The 13,594-nt window shown below is 38.1% G+C and overlaps 1 protein-coding gene and 1 non-coding gene across 2 annotated transcripts in view; one reads left to right on the top strand and one right to left on the bottom strand.

The window, feature by feature from the left end:
• Positions 1 to 13,594, bottom strand: part of PIEZO2 (piezo type mechanosensitive ion channel component 2) — a 586,652-nt gene that overhangs the window by 179,001 nt on the left and 394,057 nt on the right. The gene's annotated exons all lie outside the window — the stretch shown is intronic.
• Positions 753 to 857, top strand: LOC118619423. The gene has a single exon (XR_004957201.1). It is a non-coding gene; the product is annotated as a U6 spliceosomal RNA (small nuclear RNA).

Genomic DNA, 13,594 nt, shown 5'->3' with positions numbered 1-13,594 from the left:
TTCTTTATCCTCACCTGAGGACATTTTTCCATTTTTTGATCAGATAGAGTGAAAGCGAGAGAGAGGAAGAGAGAGAGAGAGAGAGAGAGAGAGAGAGAGAGAGAGAGAGAGAGAGATGTCGATGTGAAAGGGACACATCGAGTTGCCACCCACATTACCCAACGAGGGCCAGGGACAAACTGCAACCGAGGTACGTGCCCTTAGCGAGAACTGAACCCAAGTCTCTTGGGATTGCATGCCGACACTCTAACTGCTGAGCCAAACTGGCCAGGGCAAGATCTCATATCCTTTGAGATAACATGAAGGGACCTGGAAAGTATTATGCTAAGTGAAATAAGCCAATTAGAGAAAGACAAATACCATATGATCTCACTTATTTGTGGAATATAATGAACAAAAATAGCTGATGAACAAAATAGACCCAGAGACATAGAAAGGAGTAAGGTTCAGACTGACATACTTCAGAGTGATGAAGAAAACCGAAGAAGTTATATGCATATATGCATAAAACAATGGACATAGACAACAATGCTTGGCTTGGGGGAGGGGGCCAGATACAGAGGAGGCTGTCTGAGGGGATAAAGGAGAAACACCTGTAAGAAAAATAAATTAATTAATAAAAACAACAACAACAACAAGAAAGTGACCCACATTTGATAGAAGTACTAAATCAGTAACCACAATTAGATAAATATATTCATGTATACAGAAAGTTATGTAAAAACATGGAAGATAAAAGGATAAAAGACTCAGTGCTTGCTTCAGCAGCACATACACTAAAATTGGAATGATACAGAGATTAACATGGCCCTTGCACAAACATGACATGCAAATTCTTCAAGCATTCATATATTTATCGGACAGATAAAGCAAAGAAATGAAACTAGATCATATTCTTACACCATATAGAAAATAAACTAAAAATAAAGACAAGTATAAGACTCAAAACCATAAAACTCTTAGAGAATACGTAGGCAGTAATCTCTATGACATTACTCTTAGCATTTTTTTCTGGTATATCTCCTTGGGCAAGGGAAACAAAAGAAAAAAATAAACAAATGGGACTAAATACAACTAAAAAGCTTTTGCAGAGCAAAAGAAACCACAATGAAGCAAAGACACAACCTATTGAATATGAGAAGATATTTGTCAATGATACATTTGATAAAGGTTTAATATCCAAAATGTATAAAGAACTAATATAACTCAACACCACTTCCTCCAAGTCCAATTAAAAAAAAGGGCAAAGGACCTGAATAGACACTTCAACAAAGGGGACATACAGATGGCCAATAGACATATTAAAAAATGCTCAGTGTCACTAACCAGCAGATAAATGCAAATTAAAAGTACAAGGAGAGCCCTGGTGGGTTTGGCTAAGTGAAATAAGTCAGACAGAGAAAGACGAGTATAATATGATTTCACTTGTACGTTAAACTGATGCACAGATACAGAGAACAGACTGACGCATAGTTGCCAGAAGAAGAGGGTTTTGGGGGGCTGGGTGAAAAAGGTGAAGGGATTAAGAAGTACAAATTGGTAGTTACAAAATAATCACAGTGATGTAAAGTACAACATAAGGAATATGGCTAATAATTATGTATGGTGCCATGTGGGTACTTGATCTCTCAAGATTACTTTGTAAATTATTTGATTGTCTAATCACTATGCTGTCTAATCATTATATAAATTAATATTAAATGTCAATGGTAATTCAAAAATAAAATAAAAAAGATGAAAGACTCAAACTAAACTTCTATTGCTAAAAACTAAGTGTAAGAAGGAAAATACAGTTGATGATGTTACATCAGATTAGATATTGCAGGAAAAGTATTCGTAAATTTGAAGACATAAGAGTAAAAAGTATACAAAATGTAATGAAAAGAGAATTAAGAATAACAAGAAAGTGAAAAGAACATCAGTGTGCCGAGGGACAATTTCAATTGGCCTAACATACATCGTACTAGAATTTTCAAAAAAGAATGTAGATTTAAATAAAAAATGGCCAAAACAATTCTAGATTTGATAAAAAAAAATATATACAAACAGTTCCAAGAAACTCAATAAACCTGAGGAACAATAAAAATAAAGAAAACAATACCATACTTAAGACCAGTGTTAGTGAGAAAATCTTAAATCTTAAAAGTAGCTAGAGGAAAAAAGTCTTGTTACATACAAAGAAACAAGAATAACTTCAGATTTCTTCTCAGATACAATGCTAGTGAGAAGATAGTGGGACCACGTTTTTATTTTTTATTTATTTTTATTTCAACATTTAAAAATTTTTTAAATAATTTATTTTTGTTATAAATGTTTCTCCTTTTTTTCCCCATTGACACCCTCCTCTCCATCACTCTCACCCCATATCTGGCTTTGTTGTCCAGGTCCATTGGTTATGCCTACATGCATATAAGTTCAGTGGTTTATCTCTTCCCTCCCCCCACTACCCCCTCTTCTGACTGTTGTCAGTCTGTACTCTACTTTCACATCTCTGGGTCTACCCTGTTCCTCAGACTGTTACGTTCATTATATTCCACAAATAAGTGAGATCATATGACATTTGTCTGTCTCTGCTTCGCTTGTTTAGCTGAGAATAATACTTTCCAGGTCCCTGCATGTCATCTCAAACAATAAAAGATCTTTCTTTATTACAGCTGCATACTACTCCATTGTGTATATGTACCAGTTTTTTATACATTTGTCTACTGATGGACACTTGGGCTTTTTTCAGATCTTAGCTATTGTAAATAGTGCTGCTATAAAAATGGGGGTATATATATTGTTTCTGATTGGCGTTTCAGGCTGCTTAGGGTATATTCCTAGAAGTGGGACCACAGGATTAAATGGCAATGCGATTTTTAATTTTTTGAGGTAACACCATATTGTTTTCCATTGTGGTCGCACCAGTCTGCATTCCCAACAGAAGTGTACTCGAGTCCTCTTTTCTCCACACCATCGCCAACATTGTTGTTTGATGATTTGTTGATGGCAGCCATTCTGACAGGTGTGAGTTGATACCTCATTGTTGTTTTAACTTGCATCTCTCTGATCATTAGTGATGTTGAGCATTTCTTCATATTTCTCTTGGCCATTTGTGTGTCGTGTTTGGAGAGGTGTCTATTTAGGTCCTCACCCATTTTTTAATTGGGTTCTTTGTTGTCCTTTTGTTGAGATATATGAGTACTCTATATATTTTGGAAATTAACCCCTTAGCTGATGTATCATTGGCAGTTAGGCTCTCCCATACAGTGGGTTGCCTTTCCATTTTAATGGTTGCTTCTTTTGCTGTACAGAACCTTTTGAGATTGATGTAGATATGCGTTCATTTTCTACATTGTTTCTGATGCCTCAGGTGATGTATCAGTGAAAATTCTGCTGCGTATAATGTCTGAAATTTTGTTGCCTACATTTTTTTTCTAGGATTTTTATGGATTCATGAGCCACATTTAAGACTTTTATCCATTTTGAGTTTATTCTTGTGTATGGTGTAAGTTCATGGTCTAGTTTTGTTTTTTATTGCATGTAGCTGTCCAGTTTTTCCAACACCACTTATTAAAGAGGCTGTCTTTCCTCCATTGTGTGCTCTTGCCTCCTTTGTCAAATATTAATTGAGCATAATGTCTTGGGTCCATTTCTGGGTTCTCTATTCTGTTCCACTGGTCTATATGCCTGTTCTTGTGCCAGTACCAGGCTCTTTTGATTACAGTGGCTTTGTAGTATAACCTGAAATCTGGTAATGTGATCTCTCCAACTTTGTTCTTCTTTTTCAAGATTCCTGTGGCTATTTAGGGTCTCTTATGATTTCATATAAACTTTTGAAGTATTTGTCCTACTTCTGTGAAATATGTTGTTGGTATTTTGATGGGGATTGCATTGAATCTATAGATTGCTTTGGGTAATATGGACATTTTAATGATGCTAATTCTTCCAATCCATGAACAAGGTCTGTGCTTCCACTTTTTTATATCTTCCTTTATTTCTTTTTTCAATATCCTGTAGTTTTCTGCAAATAGGTCCTTTACTTCTAGGTATCTTATTTTTTTGGCCGCGATGGTAAATGGGATTGTTTTTTCAGTTTCTCTTTTTGTGAGTTCATCATTGGTGTATAAGAATGCTGTTGATTTCTTGACTTTAATTTCGTATCCTGCTACTTTGCCAAATTCATTTATTAAGTCTAGTAGATTTTTGATGGAGTCTTTAGGGTGTTGTATGTATACTATTATGTCATCTGCAAATAATGACAGTTTCACTTCCTCCTTTCCAATTTGGATTCCTTTTATTTTTTCTTCCTGTCTGATTGCTGTGGCTAAGACTTCCAGTACTATGTTAAATCAGAATGGTGAAAGTGGGCATCCCTGTCTTGTTCCTGTTCTTAAGGGAAATGCTTTTAATTTTTGCCTATTGAGTATGATGTCGGCTGGAGGTCTTTCATATATAGTCTTTATTGTGTGAGGCTATGATCCCTCTATTCCCACATTACTATGTGTTTTCATCAGAAATGGGTGCTTGATTTTGTTGAATGCTTTTTGAGCATCTATTGATATGATCATGTGGTTTTTATTCTTCATTTTGTTTTTGTAGTGTATCACATTTATTGATTTCCGAATATTGTACCAGCCTTGCATCCCTGGGATGAATTCCACTTGGTAATGGTGAATAATTTTTTTGATGCATTGCTGGATCCGATTTTCTAGTATTTTGTTCAGAATTTTGGCGTCTATGTTCATCAGGAATATTGGCCTGTAGTTTTCTTTCTTTGTAGTGTCTTTTTCTTGTTTTGGAATTAAAATTATGCTGGCCTCATAAAAAGAGTTTGGAAGTCTTCCTTCTTCTTGAATTTTTTGAAATAGTTTGAGGATAATGGGTGTTAGTTCTTTTTTGAGTGTTCAGTAAAACTCTCCCATCAAGCCATCTGGGCCTGGGCTTTTGTTTGCTGGGAGAGTCTTGATAACATCTTCAATTTCTGTAGTTGTTATTGGTCTCTTCAAGTTTTCTATCTCTTCCTGGTCCAGTTTTGGGAGACTATGCGTTTCTAGAAATTTGTCCATTTTGCTTAGATTGTCAAATTTGTTGCCATATAATTGTTCATTGCAGTTGTTAATGATCTTCAGTATTTATCTGGTATCATTTGTTACTTCTCTTTCTTTTCTGATTTTGTGTATTTGGGTTCTCTCTCTTTGTTTCTTGGTGAGTCTACCTAAGGGTCCATCAATCTTGTTTATCTTTTTGAAAAACCAGCTCTTTGTTTCATTGATCTTTTGAAAAAAATTTTTTTTGTCTCCATGTCATTTATTTCTGCTATGATTTTTACTATTTCTTTTGTTCTACTTTTCTGGGGTTTTCTTTTTGTTTGCTCTCTAGTTCTTTAAGTTCTGAGGTTAGATAGTCTATTATAAGTTTTTCTTGCTTCTTGGGGTAGGCCTGTAGTGCCATGAACTTCCCTCTCAGAACTGCTTTTGCTGTATCCCATAGGTTTTGTGTTATTGTGTGTTTATTTTCATTGGATTCCAGGAACTTTTTAATTTCTTCCTTGATCTCCTCGGTTACCCATTCATTGTTTAATAACATGCTATTTGGCTTCCTTGTGTTCAAATGTCTTTGCATGTTCTTGTTGCAATTGATTTCTAGTTTCCTGCTATTGTGATGTGAGAAGATGCTTGATATGATTTCAATCTTCTTGAACTTGTAGAGACTTAGTTTGTGTCCTAACATGCGGTCTATATTTGAGAACGTCCCATGTGCACTTGAGAATAATGTGAATTCTGCAGTTTTGGGGTGTAATTCTCTGTAGATATCCATTAAATCCATTTAGTCTAGTGCTTCATTTAGAGTCTCTGTTTCCTTGCTAATTTTTTGTCTAGAGGATCTATCCAGTGATATCAGCGGGATGCTGAAGTTTCCTGCTATGATTGTATTGCTGTCAATTTCTCCTTTGATGTCCTCCAGAAGATTTTTAATATATTTTGGTGCTCCTATATTGGGTGCATATATGTTTATCAAAGTTATATCATCCTGTTCGATAGATCCTTTCAATTTTATGTATTGGCCTTCTTTTTTTCTAGTTATGGCCTTCATTTTGAAATCTATTTTATCAGATATGAGTATTGCTACCCCAGCTTTTTTTTCCTTTCCATTTGCTTGGAACATTTTTTTATATCCCTTCACTTTCAACCTATGTGAGCCTTTTGTTGTGAGGTGGGTCTCTTACTAATAACATATAGATAAGTCATGTTTTCTTATCCAACCAGCTACTCTGTGTCTTTTTATGGGAGCAATCAATCCATTTACATTTAAGGTGATTCTTGATATGTACTTATTTATTGTCATTTTTGTTTAGTGTGGTTATATTTTTCTTCCTATTTCTCCTGTTAATTACAGCTGTTCTTTTAACATTTCTTGCAGTGCTGGTTTGGTGCTAATGTATTCCTTAGGCCCTTTTTTTTTTTTTTTTTTTATTTTTTTATTTTTTTTATTCTGGAAAGCTCTTAGTTTGACCTTCTATTTTGAATGATAGCCTTGCTAGATAGAGTTGTCTTGGATTCAGATCCTTGCTTTTCGTGACCTTGATTACCTCATACCATTCCCTTCTGGCCTGTAGTGTTTTTGTTAAGAAGTCATCTGAGAGCCTTGTGGGGTTTCCTTTGTAGGTAACCTGTTGCTTATCTCTTGCTGCCTTTAGTATTCTCTCTTTGTCTTTAATTTTTGGCATTTTAATTACTAAGTGTTTTGGTGTGGGCCTGTTTGCGTTCTTGTTACTTGGGGCTCTCTGTGCTTCTTGAACTTGAGTGCCTTCTTCCTTCACCAAATTAGGGACGTTTTCTGTCACTTCAAATGTATTTTCTAACCCTTGTTCATTTTATTCTTCTTCAGGGACTCTTATGCAAATATTACTATGTTTCCAGTTGTCCCACAGCTCTTTCAAGCTGTCTTCCTGTTTTACAATTGTTTTTTCCTTTTGGTTTTCTGATTGGTTGATTTTTTCTACCCTGTCTTCTAATTCACTGATCCGGTCCTCAGCTTCCTCTAATCTCCTGTTTAGTCCTTCCAATGTGTCCTTTATTTCTGATATGTCATTCTTCCTTTCTTCTTGGTGGTTTTTAATTTCCAATTTGTTGATTTTCTATATTTATATATCTTTACTCGTGGTGCTGATGTCCTTACACATGCTGTTGAGCTTTTTCCAGGCCATGGCTCTGAATTCTAGCTCTGTTAACTTGCTTAACTGCAGTTCATTTATCTCATTTTCGGTTGTGGTCTCTTTTTCTTTCATTTGGGATTGTTTCTTTGTTTCACCATTTTTGCTATCTCAGTGGATTTTGGAGCCTACCAAATTTTTCCTGTGGGTGTTGGTGTTCTGCTTTTTGTGGCTCCCTCTACTGGGTTTTGATGAGCGAGGGAGAACCCATGTTAAACACCACTGTCAAGTTTTACTTTCCTGGGTAGAGTTGCAAGCCCAGGAATGGTTCAGTTATTCTCTAGCTTTTTGCCTGGTGGCTATTAGTCCTGGTTACTTGAAGAGTCTTGGGTTCTCAGTTGAATGAAAAACTCCCTCAGGTTTTCAGAGTAAGGGGATTTTCCGAGAGTGGAACAGATGCTGATTGTTTTTGTTGTTGTTGTTGTTGGTTTATCCTCACCCGAGGACATTTTTCCATTTTTTGTACAGATAGAGTGGGAGGGAGAGAGAGAGAGAGAGAGACATCAACATGAAAGGGACACATCGAGTGGCTTCCACCCGCACGACCAACCAGGGCAGGGGACAAACTGCAACCGAGTACGTGCCCTTAGCAGGAACTGAACCTGGGTCTCTCTGGACCTCAGGCCGACGCTCTAACCGCTGAGCCAAATCGGCCAGGGCCAGATGCTGATTGTTAACATGCCTCAGTTTGCATTTCAAAAGCCCACATGGTGGGGTTGAATCTCCAAGGGTGGGGCAGATGCATCTCCCCAGAGCCCTGGGAAAGATTAAGATTACCACTGTCCTGTGTGGCTGCAATTTAGCAACAGCTCTGAGTGCCCTCCAAATCCCAAGTTTCCCCACACAGTTCCAGTCCACTCTGCCCTCCCTCTGCTGGAGCCCAAGGTGAGTGGCTGTGGCTGTTTTAGCGCTTTGTCCCAGCTCTGCGCTGTGGAGCTGCTTGTGAGTTTTACCCAGGGTACTGCTCACAGCTAAGACGACTGCTGTCTGTGGGCTCCCAGGCCTCCTCTCGCGCCTCTGCAATCCTACCAGGATCAGTTCAGTGTCTCTGGTTATATGGTCCTCCAAGCTGCTTTTCTGTTGCCTTTTCCTGACAATTTGTCTTTATTTTAGTTCTAATTCCAGTTTGGTCCTGTGAGATGGTCTGTGTGGCTTCCATTCACGCCGCTGCCATTTTGGAATCCCCTTATTTTAACATTTTTGATGATCCTTGTAATATAGCTATATCCATGTCTGCCTCCTTCTCCCTTGCAGGACTGCTCCCTTAATCATTCTGAACAATATTTTTAAGGTAGTGAATTAAAAACTATCCATCTAGAAATCTATACACAGTAAAATATCACCATCAGACATGCACTATAAAATATGTAAAAGAAATCCTTTCATAAAGAAGAAAAATAATAAGAGATGAAAATGTGGACATATACAGGGTGGGGCAAAAATAGGTTTTTAATTGTGAATATGTGAAACACAGAGTTTATTCTTGTATTAGTATTTATTAATTAGTGTATTGTTTTCCATATGAACAACTGTAAACCTACTTTTTGCCCCACCCTATATAAAGTAATGAAAAACATGAGAAATAATAATACATGAATAAATATTCTTTTATTGATTAAAAATCTTCAAAATATAATTGACCCATTTAAACAAATATAACAACTTTCTAGTATGGGGTTTATAACATATATCAAAGTAAAATAAAATGTATGACAACAATAACACTAATATTGGGAAAGGACAAATTATAGTTTAATGTTTAAATGTGCATATACTACAAAAGAAGTGGTATACTATTATTTATATTTGAATAAATGATCCTCTAAAGCAGCCATCAATTTATCAAAATAAAGAGTTTTCCAAGTCAGCAAAATAGATAAAATAAAAATCATAAGAAATTAAAATTTATATTAAAAGAGAGAAAACAAAAAAGAGAAATGGAGAGATGATAGATCTCAATCTAAAAATATTAATACTCATATTAAATGTAAATGGTCTGAATACATCTAATTAAAAAACAAACACTGAACATCAGTGAAGATGATGAAGTAGAAAGCACTAACAATCTGTCTTCTGATATAGACAACAATTGTACTGGCAGAAACTGTCTGAATTATCTATTTTGGAGCTCTGGAGTTTGCTTGAAGATAGGCTTGTAGGCTTGAAGCTTCCGGCAGAAAACTTGTTTAGAAAATTAGTTACTATTGGTCAACTATTGGCCTTCAGTCCTGGCCAGTTTGGCTCAGCCATTAGTGCCTCAGTCTGTGGACCAGAGAGTCCTGGGTTCAGCTCCTGCTAAGGGCACATGCCTGGGTTGCAGTTGGTCCCCGGCCTCATTTGGGATTGTGTGGGTGGCAACCAGTCAATGTGTTTCTCTCACATAAATATTTCTCTCTCTCTCTCTCCCTCCCACTGTATCTGAAAATAAATGCAAAAATGTCCTTGGGTGAGGATAAAAAATATATATATATACATACAACCCTGGCCAGTTTGGCTCAGCGATTGAGCATCGGCCTGCGCACCAGAGAGTCCCAGGTTCAGTTCCCGCTAGGGGCACATACCACCAAAAAAAATATATGTATATATGTATATATATATGTGTGTGTGTGTGTGTGTATATATATATGCCTTCAGTGTGGTAGCAGCTACCCATCCCTGCCTGCTCCAACCCCAGTGTGGATGGCAACTGGCATTCCTGGTGTGCTTTGCTAAAATCATAGTGGACAATAAGACCTTCTCCCCATATATTGGAGTTAGTATTAGAATTACAGATTGCTGCTTCTGGTCACTGAAAAGCAGGTCCAAAGACTGGCTACCATTGTTTTAATCTCCACTGACTGAAACATATTCCAGGGGATGTAAAAGAACTACATCTGGGTTTTTGTGTGTGTGGGGGTGGGGAGAGGGGGTTACAATGAAGAACAACCATATATATTGAGGGATTTAGAAAGGTATCATACATGCCTAGGGAAAGATGCCAACTCGAGGAAAACCTGAAATTTTATACCTCAGAGTGATCCCCAGGCAAGCCACTACAACAGTGTATAAAACCAAGCACAGCTTGGGCCCTATTTCCAGAGTTAACACATTGTAAGATTTACATGTCCTGTTTACAACAAAATTTCACAAGGTATACAAAGAAACAGGAAAAGATGACCTATATATAAGCACAAAATAAATTGATAAAAATCATACCAGGAGACTCAGAGATCTTGGACTTACTGTGAAAAGACTTTGATAAAACTGTTTTAAAGATGCTTAAAAAGCTAAATAAAACCATGGACAAAAGCAAGAAATTGATGTATAAATAAAATGAGAATATCAATAAGGAGATCAAAATTATAGAAAGAAAGAAACAAACAAACAAGTCTGGTGCTTAAAAGTACTGTAATAAAAAAAAATAACGGCAGCCCTGGCCAGTTTTTCTCAGTGGTTAGAGCATTGGCCCGCGGACCAGAGAATCCCAAGTTCAGTTCCCGCTAAGGGCACGTACCTTGGTTGCAGTTTGTCCCTGGCCCTGGTTGGGGTTATGTGGGTGGCAACCGTTGGTGTATCTTTCACACATCGATGTTTCTTTTTCTCTCTCTTCCTCCCTTTCTCTGTCCCACTCTATCTGGAGATAAATGCAAAAATATCCTCGGGTGAGGATAAAAATAAATAAATAAATAAATAAATAAATAACTGCAGCCCTGGCTGCTGTGGCTGTTTTGGTTGGAGTGTCATCTTGTACACTGAAAGGTTGCTAGTTTGATCCCTGGTCCAGGTACACGCCTAGGTTTCGGGTTCTATCCTCAGTGGGTGTGTGTATGGGAGGCAACCGATCAATGTTTCTCTCATTCGTTGATGTTTCTTTCTCTTTCTCTCTCATACCTACCCTCTAAAAATCAGTAAAATATATACTCGAGTGAGAATTAAAGAAACAAAAAACAGAAGTGCATAAAATAAATAACTGCAGTTGAAAATATACTGGAGGGGTTCAAAAGAAGATTTAAGGAGGGGTCAGAAAGAATTAATGAATTTAGAGATAGGACAATTGAAATGATCAAGTCTGAGGAGCAACAGCAACAAAAGAATGAAGTGAATAGAGCCTAAGGGACCCGGGGTACAGCATTAAGTGGACAACAAATGTATTTTAGGAAGAATAGAAAAAGAAAGGAGCAGAGAGAATATTTGAAGCAATAATAGCTGTAAACTTCCCAAATACTAAGAAAATAATGGATTTTCAAAGATCTTATAAACTAAAAGAGATGCACGCTTAGAGATATAATGAGCAAACTGGCAAAGCCAAAGAAAAAGTCTTGAAAGCAGCAACAGAAAAATGACTAACCACGTACGTGCAATCCTCAGTAAGAATGCCAGCTCATTTTTCATCACAAACCTAGGAGTCCAGAGGTCAGTGGGTTGATATATACAAAATGCCAAAACAAACAAACACACAAAAACTGTAAACCAAGAATACTATATCTGGCAAATGATATAGCGAGACATTAAGATACTCCCAAACAAAAAATGAAGGTGTTCATTACCACTAGATCTGTCCTGCAAAAAATGCTAGTTTTTCAGTGTGAAATGAAAAGATGCTAGACATAACTTGGAACCATATAAGGAAATAAAGATCTCCTGTAAATATAAATACATGGACAATTTCAAAGCTGGTAGTATTGTAATTTTGGTTTGCAACTTCATTTTTGAAATGTTCTACATAATATAAAAAACAAATTCATGCGGGGAGAAGGGGTATTAAAGGAAGGTAAAGGAGGATTTACAGGAGCTTAATGGTGATGGACGGAGACTTGATTTGGAGAGGTGAACACAATACACTGTACAGATGATGTGTTGTAGAATTGTGCTCCTGTAATATGTACACTTTTGTTAACCAGTGTCACCCCAATAAATGCAATTAAAAGGAAAAAAAAAAGATAGAAGACAAGAAAAAAATATTCTTTCAACTCCGCATGGAAGATTTACCAAAATAGACCATATTTGGACTAAAAAAGGAATCATATTCTCTGACAACAGTGGGATTAAATTAATATCAAAGGGGAACTATTTCTGAAAAGTCCTCAAATATTTAAATATATATGAATTTATATATATAAAATAATATATGTAAATAGCCAATGAATCAAAGAGGAAACTAAAATGGATATTATACAGTATTTTGAACTGACTGAAAAATAAAACATACTATAACCAACTTTGTAGAATGCTGCTAATGTAGTATTAAGGTGGAAATTTTGATTTTTTAAATTAAAGTATTTTACTATATTTTTATTGAATTTACTGGTTTATAAAACTATATAGGTTTTAGCCCTGGCCAGTTTGGCTCAGCGGTTAGAGCATCGGCCTGCGGTCCGGAGAGACCCGGGTTCGGTTCCCGCTAAGGGCACGTACTTCGGTTGCAGTTTGTCCCCGGCCCTGGTTGGTCGTGCGGGTGGCAGCCACTCGATGTGTCCCTTCACGTCGATGTTTCTCTCTCTCTCTCCCTTCCTCTTTCTCCCTCCCACTCTATCTGTACAAAAAAATGGAAAAATATCCTCGGGTGAGGATTAAAAAAAACAAAAAACAACTATATAGGTTTTAGAGCTAGAAAAATGGTGGCGGAGTAAATGGAGCTACACAGACCATCTCCCAGGACCAAATTGGAATTACAATGAAAATAAAGACAAATCGTCAGGAAGGGGAAACTGAAAGGCAGCTTGGAGGACTACATAACCACGGACACTGACTCAATCCTGGTAGGCTTGCGAGGACGCGAGAGGGGGCCGGGAGCCCACGGTCCGCAGCAGCCTGGGCTGGGACCAGCAGACTCGGCTGGGACCAGGGGCTCGGCTGGAAGCTGCGCCCTCGGCTGGGTCCTGTGGCCTTGACTGAGAACCTTGGCTAGGTCCTGTGACCTCGGCTGGGTGCTACGCCCTCCGCTGGGTCCAGCTACCTCGTCTGGAAGCTGCTGCCGTCTCGGGTGGGTCCCACGGCCACGCCTGGTTCCTGTGGCCTTGGCTGGGTGCTACACCCTCAGCTGGTGCCGCAGCCTCAGCGGCCCTTAGCTGGGAGCAGCGCTCTCAGGTTAAAAGTCCCAGGCGGCTCCATGAGGCAGAGTCCCGACAGAGGCTAAATAAGCAGAAGCCACTCATATTGGGCTCTGGCAGAGGGAAGGCAGCCTGGACTGGAACTGTGTGGGGACACTCGGGTTTTGGAGGGTGCTCAGAGCTTTTGCTGAGTGCAGCCACGCAGGACTGTGGTCATCTTACTCCTTACCAGGGCCCTGGAGAGAGGCGGAGGCCCTTCCCTCGGAGATTCAACCACACCTGGTGGCCATTGAAATGCTAATTGAGGCCCATTATCAACCAGCATCTGCCCACCCTCTGGAAATCCTTTTAAACTGAGCACCTGACAGAG

This window comes from Molossus molossus, unplaced genomic scaffold (genome assembly GCF_014108415.1).
Source record: "Molossus molossus isolate mMolMol1 unplaced genomic scaffold, mMolMol1.p scaffold_m16_p_6, whole genome shotgun sequence".
Classification (NCBI taxonomy): domain Eukaryota; kingdom Metazoa; phylum Chordata; class Mammalia; order Chiroptera; family Molossidae; genus Molossus; species Molossus molossus.
This window is presented reverse-complemented; position numbering and strand designations above follow the sequence as displayed.